General features: G+C 46.2%; 1 protein-coding gene across 1 annotated transcript in view; it reads right to left on the reverse strand.

Moving 5' to 3' along the window:
* The window catches only part of LOC146838967 (uncharacterized), a 158401-nt gene that overhangs the window by 79151 nt on the left and 62458 nt on the right, over positions 1-16792 (reverse strand). The window contains exon 2 of the mRNA XM_085603003.1: positions 8058-8149. The gene's annotated coding sequence lies outside the window, so the exon portion shown is untranslated. The remainder of the gene's footprint in view (positions 1-8057; positions 8150-16792) is intronic.

Here is a 16792-nt window from a genome sequence, read left to right on the forward strand (position 1 = left end):
TAGGCTGTATAACTCTTGCTGTTGAACTTGGTGGCTCTCATCATCATACAATTTTTGATAAAATTTTTTAAAGGCTTTTAATATACCCTTAGTCTCCGAGTATGTCTTACCCTCGTCCTGTATACTAGTGATAACATTCTTTGTTCTATCCTGTCTAATACGTAATGCCAAAACCCTACCCGCCTGTTCCCCAGTCTCATACCGCTTCGCCCTTGAAGCCTGATACTCCCCCACCGCCTTCTGTGTGACCAATTTTTGCAAATCAGCTTTAATAACAGCCATGCTTCTAAAACTCTCCAGCCCATCCAGACCCCTACCTATTTCCTTACTATGCAGCTTCTCCGCTTTTGCTAGATCATCCATAAGCTTATCAACCTTTACCATATCCTCTTTCTTTAACCTAGCCGAACAGCTAATGGATTCCCCCCTAAAAGCCGCCTTAAAAGCTTCCCAAACCCCGTTCCTAGAGGCACTATATCTATTTGCATCAAAGAACTCCCCAGACCAATTTTTAATGTGTTCAAGGAACCTCCAATCTGATAATAATCTTCTTTCAAAAGTCCAATTGGTGTGCTTTCTCTCTGAACAATCTATACTATATGATAAAACAAGAGGATTATGGTCAGAAATTAATCTGGGGAGTTTCTTAATAGTAGCCTTACTAAGTTCGGATTGTGAAATAAAAAAGTAATCTAGTTTGGAGTATTTTTGATACGGATTCGAGAAATATGTAAACCCTGGATCCTGTGGTTCCTTTTCGCCCCAAACATCTTTAAGCCCATGAGAGCTTATAAGGGAGAACAATGCGCGATACACCCTGGGTTTCCTTCCTAGATATTTAGATGAGTTATGCCAGACTGCGGATATATTTAAGTCACCACAGACTATCAGAGGAGTTGGCCAGCCTGCCAACTCTTCTTCCAGATAGTCAAAGATATTTGAATCATCGCAGTTTGACCCATAAATAGAGCAAATTGTATATCCTAAACTTAATTCTGCAATGACCCAGCGACCTAGCCTGTCACTTTTAACCCTCTTCGCTCCCCCTAAAGATGTTCTGCCCAACAATGCTACTCCCCTAATCGTAGACGTCTGTGAAGTACAGACTATCAAATCATAGCCTCTTATATTAAGCAGATTGCGTTTAGCCCAGGAGAGATGGGTCTCTTGTAGACAAATTAGATCTAACCTATTATGTTTAACTAGATACTCCAACCTTTGACGCTTCCTCCAGTCATTCAATCCACTAACATTGACAGTGCATATTTTAATATTCATACCGATATAGTTTTTCTAGACAACCCTGCCATACCAAAACCCTGCAGAAAACAAAATTGACGGAACAGGCAACCAGCATATCATCAATACAACAAAATTCAAAACTGTAAATCCTTCTACAACACCTGATCAACTCATTTTTGTTTTTACACCCCTTGTCCTGTGCCAGCCCCCCTGAACCCCCCCACCCCTGCCCTCCAAGCCGCCCATCACCCTCCCCTTCCCCCTTGAATGAGGCACTCAGACCTAGTCTGTGCATATGATGTGAGCAATGGTCGCAAGTGAGGAATAAAGAAATAAGGTAACAGCTAGAGATCCTAAAAAAAAAAAAAACCTAGAAGCATTGAGACGTGGCAAAAAAAAAAAAAAACACATCCCTCACTATAACCATAAAAGTTGGTCCTGAGAGAGAGACAGCCAATCCAATACCATCACATAATTACACGAGCATGCCTAATTTTCCAAAGAGTCGAGAAACTCTTTCGCCTTTATCTCAGAGGCGAAATAAAAGGATTTCCCTTCCTTAATAACTTTTAGCTGAGCAGGGTTTATCAAGTACACTTGTAGTTTCTTCTCCTGGAAAGGTTTAATAAGCTGACGTAGTCTCCATCTCCTTTCTACCGTGGCATGGCAAAAGTCCGGGCGAACAAAAAAAGACATTCCTTCAACAGTCCTCTTTGCATCAGGTCTCGCTTTCTCCGCAATTAGCTGCCTTAATGTGAAATTACCAAAGAAAATCAAAATTGCCCTTGGCTTGTCCCCTTCTCTCATATTTGTGCGAACTCTAAAGGGTGTACGATGGACCCTCTGAATCTCGGAATGCCAATTCCAAGTGGCAAAATGCTAACAACTTTAAAACCTGCATGCAGGCTCTGGCAGGCTGGATGACCCAGCACTGCCTGAAGCTAAATGGCTCAAAAACGGAGGTTCTGGTAATTGGAGGAAGGGATGCGAGCTGGACCAAGGAGTGGTGGCCATCATGTTTGGGGCCGTTACCCACTCCCTGCAAAGCAGCTAAGAATCTGGGGATCTGGGTTGATCCCAGACTCTCTTATGACAACCATGTACACAAAGTGGTAGGGAAATGCTTCGGGGTGATGAAGACCTTGAACCATACCCTAGACCTTCTCCCTCTTGAAGCCAGGCGCACTATGACCCAAGCTCTAGTGACCTCGAGGATAGACTATGGTAATGTGCTTCTGCTCGGAACTACACAAAAAAACTTCAGGAGACTTCAAGTACTCCAAAACACAGCAGCACGCCTAGTCCTTAGACTTCCGAAAAGATCAGCCTCTATGCCAGCCCTAGCCACTCTGCACTGGCTCCCCATAAAAAAGAGAGTCCTATTTAAAGCACTTCTAATGTGCTATAGGATCATCTCACACAAAGCTCCCCTTTACATGACAGATCTGGCTATCCCCTACGAGCCTAGCAGAACTCTCCGCTCTGGGGGAACTGGATTGCTTAAAATTCCCCGCGTCAAGAAAGCCAGAATGGGTGGCTGTTCTTTTCGTGTTATGGCTGCCAAAGAATGGAACTCTCTCCCCATGAGTATCAGGCTAGCGGATTCAGAGACCTTGTTCAGAAAACTTTTAAAAACCCATCTGTTTTCTCTTTAACTTCCCTCTCTTGGCCCTGACTTTTCTCCACAGCGCGGGGACACGCCGGGATGGCGTCACCATGCGCTTTACAAGCCCCTTTATTATTATTAAGCTCCGGAAATGCTTGATCGAACAGTTTAAGAATAAAGGCTTTGATATCCGACCCTTCAACTCCTTCCGGGACCCCCAGGACCCTAAGATTATTCCGTCTTTGTCTATTTTCCAAGTCCTCCTGCTTCCATTGGATATCAGACATCTGCGAACACCGAACATCTACTTTATTTACTGCATCAGCAGCCTGAGACTCTGTTGATACAATCCTCTCCTCCAAATTTGATACTCTGTCGCCCAATGAGGCACTGGCCTTTGACAGCCTCCTCACAGCCCCCTGCATTTTCCTCATTGCAGCTTGTGTCTTCTTGCTGTCTTGACGTGTCTCCTCTCGATGAGAGATAATTTCTTGGTGTATAGATTCCAGCAGAGCCACCTGAGAAGTCACCCCTGGAGGGCTCCCATGCGATGGCATGGCCAATGGGTGAACCCCACTACTTTCATAATTAGACTGACCCTTCGAGGTTACCACTGGCCTTACCGCTGTGATAGGTGGCTGCTGCTCTACATCGCTATCCGTATCATGAGTACTGCCATCCAAAAAGGAGTGATGTTCATCATCTGACCACTCTGCACTTTCAGAAACCGAGAGTCTATTCTCTGTAGCGGTTTGTGGATGTGGTTAAACCATATACTCTTAAGTGCATTATAACCTCACGGTAAATGCTAACTCTGGGATGACTGCATCAAAACATGTCGTGTTTGGTGTCAAACGCTTTGGAATCATACCCCCACACCAGTAACTGGTGTGGGAGTATGATCCCACCCTTCTAGAGGGGTAGACATGTACACTGTGGAAACACGGTAGATTCCTGAAAGAGCCCTGGCATCACAAAATGGATGCCACCAGCACAGACACTAGGCTGCCCTACTGCTGCTGACCGAAACTCGCAGTGGAGGAGGCCCAGCAACAGGCATCCTGTCACAGGGAGGTGTAACCACCTTCCAGACAGGATTTAGTGTATTGGGGCTGGGTGGGTGCACTCCTAGAGTGCTTTGAAGTCCTGCACTGGGGGAGTGGTAGGATCCTCTGTGCATATGCCAGCTCAAACCGGTTCAGGGGCTACCAGCCCCTGCTCTGGCGCGAAACTGGACAAAGGGAAGTGGGTGTAGCCACCCACTCCCCTGACCCTCCCATAGGAGTGGTCATAGAGCTAGTCCCTCCCTTTCTTCTAGTATAAGTTAGGGAACCCTTGCCATTGCAAACTTGATATCCCTGGACGACGCTCTGAAGAAGAATCCTGGACCTTCGACGTTCCACTACCTTTGGAAGACTGAAGAATCTCCCTTGGTGTTAAGGAGTGACTCCCCTGCTTGGCAGGCACAAAAACCTTGCATCAACGGTCGCAAACTTTCCCGCTCCCACCGGAGTCCGAAGTCCCTGCAGTCCCGGAAGTGGATTTCCTGGCTTCTCGACATCCATCGTGAGTCCCCAGCCAAGGTGTGGCGAGTGGACCCCACGAGTGACGAGGAACAGCAATACCCGGGTACCGTGCACTATTGTCGAGTGCAACCCCTTCACGACGTTCTACGAACTTGTGCATTGGACCACGTGTGGTCCAAGCCTCCAGCAGGATTTCCATCGAAGATCAGAGGCCTACCTCGTCCCGAGTGACCGTGGGCTCCTGTGAAGCGAATCCTCCCGAGGCGTCTTCGCGATCCCTTGCCGGTTGACTTGTGGGTCCCCTGAAGACTTTTCCACAGAACCAAAGGGCTCCCCTGGTTGCTCCAGGCCTGCCCTGACTTATCCTCACTGGGTGAGTCCCTCAGACCTTGCTGGTCTGCACCGCTGACTTTCTTCACTTTCCACGAGACTTGCTGTTGCCAAGGCTTGTTGGCTCCAATCCGGTTGCCGACACTCAGTAAGCTGCAGACTTCGTGGGACACTCCGAATCCAGCTCCTGGTCATCGTCGATGCCTTCTGGACCTCATAGCTGAAGAGTCAAGACACCCGTGATCACCTGAAATCACCCGACGACTGTGGGCATCCATCTTCCTGGGCCCGGGTCACTGGCAAGTGACTTTGAACACTGTCTCAACTGCTTTCAGGTCTTCTTTCTTCTGAATCCATCCTTGGATTCCACCGGACACTTCTTCTGTCTTCACAAGCAGCAAGTCTTCTTTGGCTCCCATTGAAAACGACGCCGCGACCCGACACCAAAAGACACCTATGCACCCGGCTTCCCTGGGTGAGGTAACTCGAGTACTCCGGTGCTCCTGTGTGTGTTGGCTCTAGAACTACTTACCCTGTAAGTGACTTGCTTGTAGACTCTCCCGAAGTATCCTAAAACTTTAAAATTCCAACCGTGACTTGCTCCATTGAAGTCTATTGGGATCCGCGGCTGTGTTCTCACACGGCATGCGTCTCCCGTGGGTCCTTTACTTACCTGCCTTGGGTGGATTAGTGAGGCCCCAGCGCTTCTGAAGACCTTAGGCCTTCTCCCTTCTCAAGTCGTTCTTCTTATACCTCTTTTTTAGTATATGGTCTGGTACGCCCCTAGGGCCCCGGCCATATAAGTGCTTAATGTGTTGTGAGACATTGATTTGTGCATATGTCCTTGACTTCTAATCTCATAAAGAGATTAGTAGAGTGTGTCTAGTAATAAATACATATATATTTGATATATATACCTGTGTGGTGTCCTTTCATTTAGTGATTCAAGAGATTATAAGGTAAAACAAGCTGCTTTACATTCCTCTGAGACTTAGCCTGAAGGCAACTCTCCACAGCTACCACTAGGATAGCTTTCTTTAAAAGGCTGTCTTAAACCTATCTACCATAAGAGTCGAATTGGACTGGTGCAAGATGGCCACTTTAACTAGTGATCAGCATATGCCAGGCCAACTTCTCACAGGTCTGCTGTAGGTGGATGGGGAGGGTGTTCCAGGTCTTGGCGGCGAGGTGGGAGAAGGATCTGCCGCCGGAGGTCGCTCTTCGGATGCGGGGGATTGTGGCGAGGGCAAGGTCGGCGGAGCGAAGCTGGCGGGTGGGGGTGTAGAAGGCGTGTGGGGGTGTAGAAGCTGAGTCGTCTGTTGAGGTACGCAGGTCCAGTGTTGTGGAGTGCCTTGTGGCGTGGGTGAGGAGCTTGAAGGTTATTCTCTTTTTGACGGGGAGCCAGTGCAGGTCTCTCAGGTGGGGTGTGATGTGGCTGCCGCGATGGATGTCGAGGTTCAGGCGTGCCCAGGCGTTCTGGATGCGTTGAAGCCGTTTCAGGAGTTTGGCAGAGGCTCCAGCATAGAGGGCGTTTCTGTAGTCCAGCCTGCTGCTGACGAGGGCCTGGGTGACCGTTCTTCTCGTTTCGGTGGGGATCCACTTGTAGATCTTGAGGAGCATGCGGAGGGTGTTGAAGCAGGAGGAAGAGACGGCGTTGACCTGCTTAGCCATGGAGAGGGTGGAGTCGAGGATGACTCCTAGGTTGCGTGCGTGGTCGGTGGGTGCGACCAGGAGTCGTCCCAGGCCGAGGGGGTGGCTCCGAGGATGAGGACCTCTGTCTTGTCTGAGTTCAGCTTCAGTCGGCTGTTCCTCAACCATTCGGCGCCAGCCTTCATTCCTTCGTGGAGGTTGGTTTTGGCAGTGTGGGGGTCCTTGGTGAGGGAGTGAATCAGCTGAGTGTCATCAGCGTAAGAGATGATTTTGAGGTCGTGCAGTCAGGCGACATGGGCGAGCGGTGCCATGTAGATGTTAAACAGCGCTCGGCTGAGGGATGAGCCCTGGGGTACGCCGCAGATGATCTCGGTGGCTACGGAGCGGAAGGGGGGAGGCGGACACTCTGTGGTCTGCTGGAGAGGAACGAGGTGGTCCAGTCCAGGGCCTTCTCTTGGATCCCGGCGTCGTGGAGGCGTGTGCGTAGTGTGTGGTGGCATACCGTGTCGAAGGGGGCTGACAGGTCCAGGAGGATGAGGGCCGCGGTCTCTCCGCTGTCTAGCAGGGTCCTGATGTCATCGGGGCAGCGATGAGGGCAGTTTCGGCGCTGTGGTTGCTGTGAAACCCGGACTGGGACGGGTCCAAGATGCTGTTCTTCTCGAGGTAGCCGGTCAGTTGTTTGTGGACGGTCTTCTGAATGACCGTCGCCGGGAACGGGAGCAGGGAGATGGGCCGGAAGTTCTTGAGGTCTTTGGGGTCCACCTTGGGTTCTTGAGTAAGGCGTTGATCTCGGCGTGCTTCTAGCTTTCCGGGAAGGTTGCTGTCTCGAAGGAGATGTTGAAGGCTTTCCGGAGATGGGGTGCGATGGCGGTGCTGGCTTTGTTGAAGATGTGGTGTGGGCATGGGTCTGACGGAGATCCGGAGTGGATGGTGTTCATGATCTTGATGGTGTCGTTGTCGTTTATGTTGGTCCAGGAGAGCAGGTGGTTGGTGTGGATGTTGGTCGTGGGGGCGGAGGTGTGAGAGGTAGGTCTATAACTGTCCACCGACCTAAGGTCCAGAGATGGTTTTTTCACTTGCGGAAGAATAGAGGCCTTTTTCCAGATGTCAGGGTTTAACCCAGGGCTCCGTACATGGTTCAGAAGATCTGGGATACATATATCCTTAACCTAGAAGCCAAGAACGACATTAGACCACCATGAAGGAACTATGTCTGGGACCTCATGAATGCATAACTTCTGTACAATTGTACCTAAGTATGATGTATATCCTCCTATCCATGCGATCTCTGTTCCCCTGTGGACGGGAGCCGCGCCGGGTGATGGCATGGATTAGACAGCATGTTGATCTAACATTATGTGCTCCCTGCAACCTCCCCCTTACACTTCCTTATAATTTATTGTTTTATTGCCGCACTGTCTTCGATTAGGATTGGCATGTTTTATAGTCCTCACCGTCCTCCTCGCCTTCTGATCACCCTTTACCTTAGCAGATCTTGTTCCGACACTGATGTAAATGGCAATGCTGCCCAACCATGATGTGTTTACATATGTCACATATATTATGTCATTGATGCTCCCTGCAACCTGTATCCCTCAATGAGTTTCCGCTTGTTGGTGTTTTAAAAGAATAAAACATAAATAAATAAAAAAATTTAGTCAGCTGCAATCAAATATTTGTGAGATAATGAGATGCAAACATACCTCGATCCTGCACATCCTGGGACTAGACTACTGGAAAGCGATCAATGGGAAATGAGACAGGTTTGGAGGTGAGCAAAACACTGAAACATTACCTGAAAAAAGAGAGTTAGGAGAAGATAGATGGATATTAGAAATGGCAATAGGGACAAGTAAGAGAAGGAAATAAACTCAACATTCTTTGGATAAACACCAGCCCTGTGAACTTTTACAAAGCAAAATGTTTTAAAAGTTTGAAAACACTGAAAAAAACACCACAATTTAGGACCCATAAAAACTGAAAATACAAAAGCCTATGCATCTTGTTTTAATGTGCATTATCAGAGAAGAGGACTTGCTGCATGCATGGGAGGATTAACTATGAGATTTAGTGTGCTATGGCGGAGCACCAGGTTCAGTTTTCTGTAGTCATGCATTCCAATGGGCTCTGGGAAGTGCAGTCATTTTGAAACTGCGTTTAAACTTGGATGCTGATAAAGCAAGGGATGAAATGCATAATAGTCTAGACTTTCTGAATCTTTACACTTAGGAAAATCTAAATTCTGAGCATGCATACAACACATAATGTGAAGTGCGCACTTGGATGAGAACAAACAGATGGCAGACAAGAAAAGAAGTGGAATAGAGCAAAAGGAAGAGAAAGAAGATAATTGGACACGGCATGAGGCAGAGATGTCCCCTTTCACCCATACTCTTCCTGATAGCCCCAGAGCCCCTCACATTCACCCTATACTGCTCAGAAGACATTTGGGGAACTGAAAACAAAGCCGGCAACCTGGAAATTATGCTGAAAGTGGACGACATACTTAGCCTCCCCAGAACGTCTGCTGCCAGCACTCATGTCCACCATATCAGACAGGAGTTGGAATGAGAGTTGTGTGATTGAGGATTGGACCGTGAGCGCGTGCGGGCCAAGAGATTTGAATTTTGATATCCCGGGATAAGAGATTGTGGTGTAGAAGACACCCAGAGCTGAGATTGTTGACCAGTGGTGGGAGTCATGAGACGTCGTTGACTAACCGGGGAGCGTATGCGTGAGTGCGTGAGTAACCGACGCTGGTCGTAGGTTGCTGTATGTGGAACATCGAGTGGTTGAATCCTATCGATTGAGTTAGAGGCGGTTGTCTGGTCGTTTCACGGACAGACAATTGCCAGATTTGAGGTCAACAGTTTCGAGAGACTGTCCGGTCGTTTAGTGGACAGATAATTACTTCAGAGTGTGAATTAAATGTGAGAGAGTGTGAGAAGTGAATTGTAAAGGAGGGGAACTGCTGCGAGCGGAGGAAGGGTGACGTCAGAAGATGCCGCGCTGTGATAGGTCGGTTGGTGTGAGTCGCACTGGTATTGGTGGATTGACATCAGGAAGTAAACGAAAAATACTGTGTGCGAACGAAAATCAGTTTCATCATGATATGTTTTAAAGTTTTATGAGAACTCTGTAGAGGTGACAGACATGTGGTTACTCAGGGAGGAGGAGAAGCCACTCCCGAGGATACTACGGCACATTACATGGCTAAGAATGTGGGGTTGCATACTATAATCTGGCTTGACAATTGGCATAAATTGACTCAAGGAGAGGGAGAACTGACTTTCCCACAATATGGTACTTTCAGGTTGGAAGTGTTGTATCAGTTAAAATCTGTGATGTCCTCTTTGCGACCATTGCCTAGATCGACACAATTTGAAGCGCTACATGCATGGATTAGAGCAGTGTATGACAGGAAAAGAGACAGAAGTCAGGAAAGGGTGAAGAAGTCGATCAGGGCATTCCAAGATGCGAGATGGGATGCACTGAAGAAAAGGTGGAGAGTGGAAACTATTGAGGGGGATAGATTATATCCGCTAATAGAAAAAACAGGAGGTGCGCAGGCAAAGATCGTAGAGGATGATGACAGTGATACGGATGACAGCTTGGTAGATAGGTTGTTGTCAGAAAGCCCACCTCCATTTAATCCAGATTTTGAGGAAGGGAAGTCAACACCAGTAGAAGGGACTGGTGGATCACAGACTCAGTCAAATATGAGAGTAGTAGGGAAAATCTCAACAGGAACAGAGGAAATGAAAATACAGTCTCCAGTAGGTACAGGAGCAGCGGGAATTGTGAGGTTGCCGGATGCCCTAACAGTACCGGTTACCATTGGACCCTTAGTGTCAGTATATGACCCAGACCAAGTGAGAAACTGAAGTCTAGCACAGGTAAAGACAGAAGAGAGAGTCACTACAAGAGGGAATGGCACAATGAGCGAAATAGCACAGTTTCCGAGACCTATAGAATGGAGCCCGCCATTACCAGCCACCGCAGACTCCTCTAGGGGACAGGTGGATGTGAGACCGGTAAGACCAAGGTCCTTGGCCGAGTCAAGATCAGATTTTAGAATGTGGGTACCACCTGTGAGGAACCAGAGTGAGAAGACGGGGGGACATTGCGAAACAGCTTACCAGGTGGAAGGACGCTCCGCTGCGCACTCTGCATCACCCGGGGGCCCGAGGACGCTGAGATCTTCATTTGGGCCACCATTGACCGCGCTGGATGCCGTGTAGGGGACTACAGCCCCCAGAGTCCCTAGCGGTATTTCCCGCTTCCGCTTCCCTGCGCAACCTGAGGCGCTTAAAACTGTGAGGCTCCCTCGGTGGAGCGGGGGACATTGCGAAACAGCTTACCAGGTGGAAGGACGCTCCGCTGCGCACTCTGCATCACCCGGGGGCCCGAGGACGCTGAGATCTTCATCTGGGCCACCATTGACCGCGCTGGACGCCGTGTAGGGGACTACAGCCCCCAGAGTCCCTAGCGGTATTTCCCGCTTCCGCTTCCCTGCGCGCCCTGAGGCGCTTAAAACTGTGAGGCTCCCTCGGTGGAGCGGGGGACATTGCGAAACAGCTTACCAGGTGGAAGGACGCTCCGCTGCGCACTCTGCATCACCCGGGGGCCCGAGGACGCTGAGATCTTCATCTGGGCCACCATTGACCGCGCTGGACGCCGTGTAGGGGACTACAGCCCCCAGAGTCCCTAGCGGTATTTCCCGCTTCCGCTTCCCTGCGCGCCCTGAGGCGCTTAAAACTGTGAGGCTCCCTCCCTCCCTCCCTCCGGGCAAAGGGCGGGCCCTCTGTGGCCCTCAGAGGCCTGAGGAGACTGGACTGGGCCAGAGACGCTGGTCCCGTATATAAGATTTTCACGAAGCAGCGGGGGTGATATTGAGTTATCTGCTATTTATAGTTTGTGTTTTAAAAATTTGCAATTTATGCGATTATTAACGGACATAACGTTATATCAATTCAGTAAGCTTTTGACGAGGGTGTGACGATTTACAATATGTCTAGATCTAAACCCTCTTCGGGGCCACGTACAATGGATAATTACTTGGTCCAGAAGGTTAGCAAGATAAATTCGGAAAGACGACAGTCGCTGGGGAAAAATAGTACTTCGCATCTAGAGAGCCCTGTAGGAGGTTTATTAACCTCTGGCATGGAGGATGCAAACAATCACTCCGACACTATTACCCCGGAGGTGGTAGAGTTAATAGAGATGGGACACCTTGAGCCCGCACAAACTATCCCCAACGAGTTAAGAATAGATGACTGCCCTGACACGGTGGAACAGTGTCTACCTTCCCCAAAAATACGAGCAGTCAGAACATGTAGGAAATTTCCGATTAAAAAGGGGACACTGCGTAACGGGCAGAAATCAGCTGTCTCACCAGACAAAGACATGGGAAATAATGTATTGAGTAAAATTAATAAGGTGGGAGCTGAGGATAATATTGTTAGTAGCATTGAGGAGATTATTGGTATCAAGATTAAGGACATTATAGACCCACTGGTTTTAAAAATAGAGGAGTTAGCAAAAGAAGTTGTCAGATTGGGTGGTTTGCTAAGTAAGGCCTTAGGCAAATCAGGAGAGGTGTCTGTTGCTACTTCTGTTACAACTGCAGTGACTGACACTACTAACAACCAAGATAAGAATCAAGCACAGGGAGACCCTGCTAAGAAAGCCACAGGGAATAAAGGAAATGATAGTGCTACCCGGGTAACACCCCAAATGAGCACGCATTCACCAGGCAATACTTTGCCTGCTATAGATAACACAAATAGATGGGAGGGAAATAACATAAAGGGCGCTGTGCCACCGCTAGATAATAAGGGTCCTCAAGAAACCCATGATTCCCTAAAAAACAAATGCCTGTCGTGGCTAAATAGACAATGTGGTTTCTCATTGAACTTTTCTGATAATATTTTGACAACCAGGAGAGCCAACTGGATTGGGAGTGATAGGAAAAGATTAAAGGGGGACTGTGTAATTATTAACTTTAAATACCCACAGCATGTTACTACCGTCCTCTTAAGAGCGGCATCTCTCCCAATCTTAGATGGCAATGTATGTGCCCGAGCACTAGGATACTTTTATAATCACCTTAATGATAAACGGAGGGATAATACTAGAAATTCTACTTATCCGCTTACTTGCAAACCTTATTTTGATATCCCTACACAGAATAGATTTCTTGCACTTAGTACTCTGGACTCTAACGATTGACGCACAAAGGAGACGGAGATATGCACAGGAAGGGAAGAGGGTCCCGATTTGGAGGACTGTAGAGATGATTGTATATCCGTAATATCTGTAATAACAACTTTGGTCCCCGGATTGGTGTCTAAACAGGATGAGGCTGAGATCATACCAGATGGTTGTATGAATACAGGTGATTTGGGCCAAACTTATGAGGCTGGCATTACGGAGGGAAACGCCCGAGGTCCCACTAGTGGGATTACCACCAGAACAGGTATATGTTCCAGATTGGTGTGCTGGAACGTAGCTGGTCTGAAATCTAAAAGCAGGGACCCGGGTTGGAATTCCTTTATTAATAGGTATGATATCCTATGTTTTCAGGAAACCTGGTGCAAAGATAATATTGATTATGAGGGGTTCGTTTCATATAACCTACCAGCATATGGAGAGGGACCGGGAAGAGCTAAGGGGGGTTTACTCACCCTTGTATCGGTCCACCGCCAGATGACGGTGATAAAGTATATGCCGGTAGGTGATCTAATACAGATGATTTGGATCCGAGAAGGCAAAAGTCGTAACATCCTTCTGATCAATTACTATAACAATATTTTTGATAGTACCAGGGGTAGAATTGTAACCGAATTGGCCAATGCTATTGAGAACCTAAGTTTGAATTCTAATGAAGTATTTGATATTATCTGGTGTGGGGATTTTAATGTCTCATTATGTGAATTATTATCCACAAAAGCATGTGGGGTTACAAATAATGCTGGATGGGAGGTCCCACATTTTGGGCATGATATGTATGGGGAAAATGTGAATACATTAATGGGGTGCCTTGACCTGGAAATTTTGGAATGCTGCAGGGATAGTAATGGTTCACCTATCCCCACATTTAGGAATTGGCGGGCCAATTCTGTAATTGATCATGTGTTGGTATCCTCCAGTATTGCCGATTGTTTTGCCCCACTGGAAATGGAAATAATGGACACCAGTGACCACAATTGTATTATTGTGCCCATGACTTTGTGGGAAGAGAATGATAGAGAGATAGGGACTACGGTTGAAAATATTGAAGCGCACCGGGTTAATGGGGTAAGGCTGAGGTGGATAGGTGCTAAAGCATCTGAATTAACAGAGTCTATTATTATGAAGAATCTAGCAGACATCGTCTTTATTTTAGAAAATAGATTAGATCATGAGCGGGTCTTATCTAGTTTGAAAGGAATCAACAATGCCATTAACGACAAGTTCACAAGCGGTAGTAGGGGTAGTAAAAAACCTGGCTTTGTTTGGTTTGATAAAACCTGTTCTGCTGCCCTGACCGATCTTAAACAGGCCCTAGCAATAAGACCTAGGGATAAGAAACTAGTAACTACTCTGAGGCTAGAATATAAAAATGCTATTAAAGAAAGGAAGAAGGTTCTACAGCTTCAGGCATGGGACTCTCTTAACCAGGCGGCAGAACTTTCTAATTCTGGATTATTTTGGGCAACAGTTAACTCCCCGTTCCTTAAGGAGACAAATATGCCTGAGTTGACAGCAAATGTCTCCTGCGAAGGATGGATTACCCATTTTTCAAGTATTTTTGACTCAGATAAAAATAGTAATGTCGGGTCAGATAACTGGCCTATTATACCACTCGATATCACTGTGGAAAAAGTGGAAATGGGGATTAGGGCAAGTAAGGGAGGAAAGGCCCAAGGCCCGGATGGGGTTCCAAGTGATGTATATAAGGATGCGCCAGAAGTATGGGGTCCGTTGTTGGCTGTTGTTTTTAACGCCGCGGTCTGTACAGACCCTCCGCTAACTTGGGAGGAGTCTATAATTGTACCTATATATAAGAAAGGATCCAGGTCCGATGCAAAAAATTACCGACCAGTTTCATTATTGGATGCTTCAGTAAAAGTTATGAGTAGGATTATGCTGGTTAGACTGGAAGAGTGGGTAGAACAGGATCATATTCTGGCAGATAGCCAATATGGTTTTAGGAAAGGTAGGGGTACACTCGATCAATGCATTAATTTAGAATTATTGATCGGGAAATACAGTGAAGCCAAATCTGGCCATATTTATATGTGCTTTGCTGATTTAAGCAGCGCCTTCGACATGGTCGACCACTCTATTTTGTGGCTGACCCTGTTGGAAATAGGGGCGCCAAAGGGCATAATTTATTTTCTTGCCAGGATGTACGAGAGATTAAAAACATGTGTACGTTTTGGTAGGAAGGGCGAATGTACCAGGAACTTTAGCGTTAAACGAGGTATAAGGCAGGGTTGTGTTTTAGCTCCCCTTTTATTTATTTTATTTATAAATAATATTGATGCAATTTTAAAAGAAGTACCCGCAGATGCTCCCATGATTAACGGTACCCCCGTACCGGTGTTATTATACGCCGACGATGCTGTATTGTTGTCAAGAACCCCGATAGGGTTACAACGATTAATGGATAGTTTTGCTTCCTTTATCAAAGATAAAAAACTAGTCATCAACAAAAGTAAAACTTATACAATGATCTGTGGTCCAAAGAAATTTAAACATACAGCGAAAGGGTTTTTTATTGACAAGTTAAAAGTACAGCAGGTGGACAAATTCTGCTATTTAGGTATAACTTTCTCTGAGGATAAAAAGTGGACACATGAATTTAATAATATACGCAATAAAATGGCTAGAAATGCACACGGAATTTTTAGATTTGCCCAGAAAATTGGGGATCGTAGGACCAGAGATATGACAAAAATTTATCAGGCTAGATGTGTTTCGATTGCATTATATGGGGCAGGAATTTGGGGTTACAGTGGCGTACATGAGTTGCAACTGGAACAGAATTCTTTCCTTAAAAAAGTTTTGTGTTTACCCACTTCGGCCTCTAATGCGTTATGTCACCAAGAATTAAATGTTAACTATCTATCCGATCTTTTGTCACTTAGACCTCTGATGTTGTGGAGATCAATTTGGCTGAATGAAGAAAAATCCTTCACTAGGTCTATTATCCAGGACTGTATGCGATTAGATAAAGCTATAGCAATACCCTGGATTAAATACATTATTATGTGTTTCTCGGATATTTTTAACCTGAATATTGTAACTGATCCGAACGCTGTTTTATTGATCCCCAAGATTGAGTTGAAAAGGGTCTTTCTAGCCTTTGTTGAGAGGAAAAGAACAGTAATTGCAGGTACTTTGTCCACTGTTATGTTTTATAACAGATATTTGTCCATGGATGGATTTCCCGTCTATTTAACTCTTGTCACCAGACCGACACATAAATTTGTGCTGACCAGATTGAGATTTGGAACAGTGCATCATCTGGTGGCACATCCTGTAATGAGAAAATACCCTGTAGGTCCGTGTAGATGTGACGGTTTTTCCAAGCAGAGCACAATGCACTTTATATTATTCTGCAAGCTGTACTCTAACTTTCGTATTATTCTGCTAAAGCCCATGTTTGTTAAATATGGTACACGTACGGTTGAGCAGGCTATGAAAGTGATTTTTAATTTACAATCTGCTGACATTTGTTTTTACACTGCTACTTTTTTAAACAAATGCATCAATTTGAGGAAAAGTATGTATTTTTAGATGTAGATATGTAATTTTTAAGGTGTAATTACTGTTTTTTTTTTTAACTATTAATACTGTTTAATGAGGTGTGATCATGTCTGCTATAAGTTGTTCATATTTTGTATTCGTGACTGTGATTGTGTATGCTTTTATGGACATTAATTTGTACCGAATAAAGCTGAATTGAATTGAGAAGACGGCAGGAAATGGTGAGCAAAATAATTCGGGAAATAGACCAGTTTCTGGGAATATAACAAAAGAGAGTAGGACCCGAAATCAGAGCTGCAAGTATGATGAACGGGATGGCGCAGCTTGTCGAGAAATGTTGAGAGGTGCCATGAGGGCAAGGATGTTGGAAGTAGTGAGGTTGAAAGCAGAGGTAGATGAAATAATTAGCGGAAATCTGCCTTTGGACAGGATAGAAATTTATGAACAAGCTGACCTGCTTTTTGTAGCAAAAGATGTGACTCTTAAGGCGAGGACTGTGCATGAGAAACTGACGGAATTGGCAAAGAGGTACGAGGTGGCTTTGTCCAAAATTACGTTGTTGCAGGGAAGCCATAGGTTGCAGTATAGTGATCAAGAACTGGAAGAGAAAAGGGTCATAGGATTGAGGACACACATCAGAGATTTGATTGTAGGGATGCGTGGATGGATCATGCTTGATAAA

Source organism: Triturus cristatus, chromosome 4_2, assembly GCF_964204655.1.
Source record: "Triturus cristatus chromosome 4_2, aTriCri1.1, whole genome shotgun sequence".
Classification (NCBI taxonomy): Eukaryota; Metazoa; Chordata; class Amphibia; order Caudata; family Salamandridae; genus Triturus; species Triturus cristatus.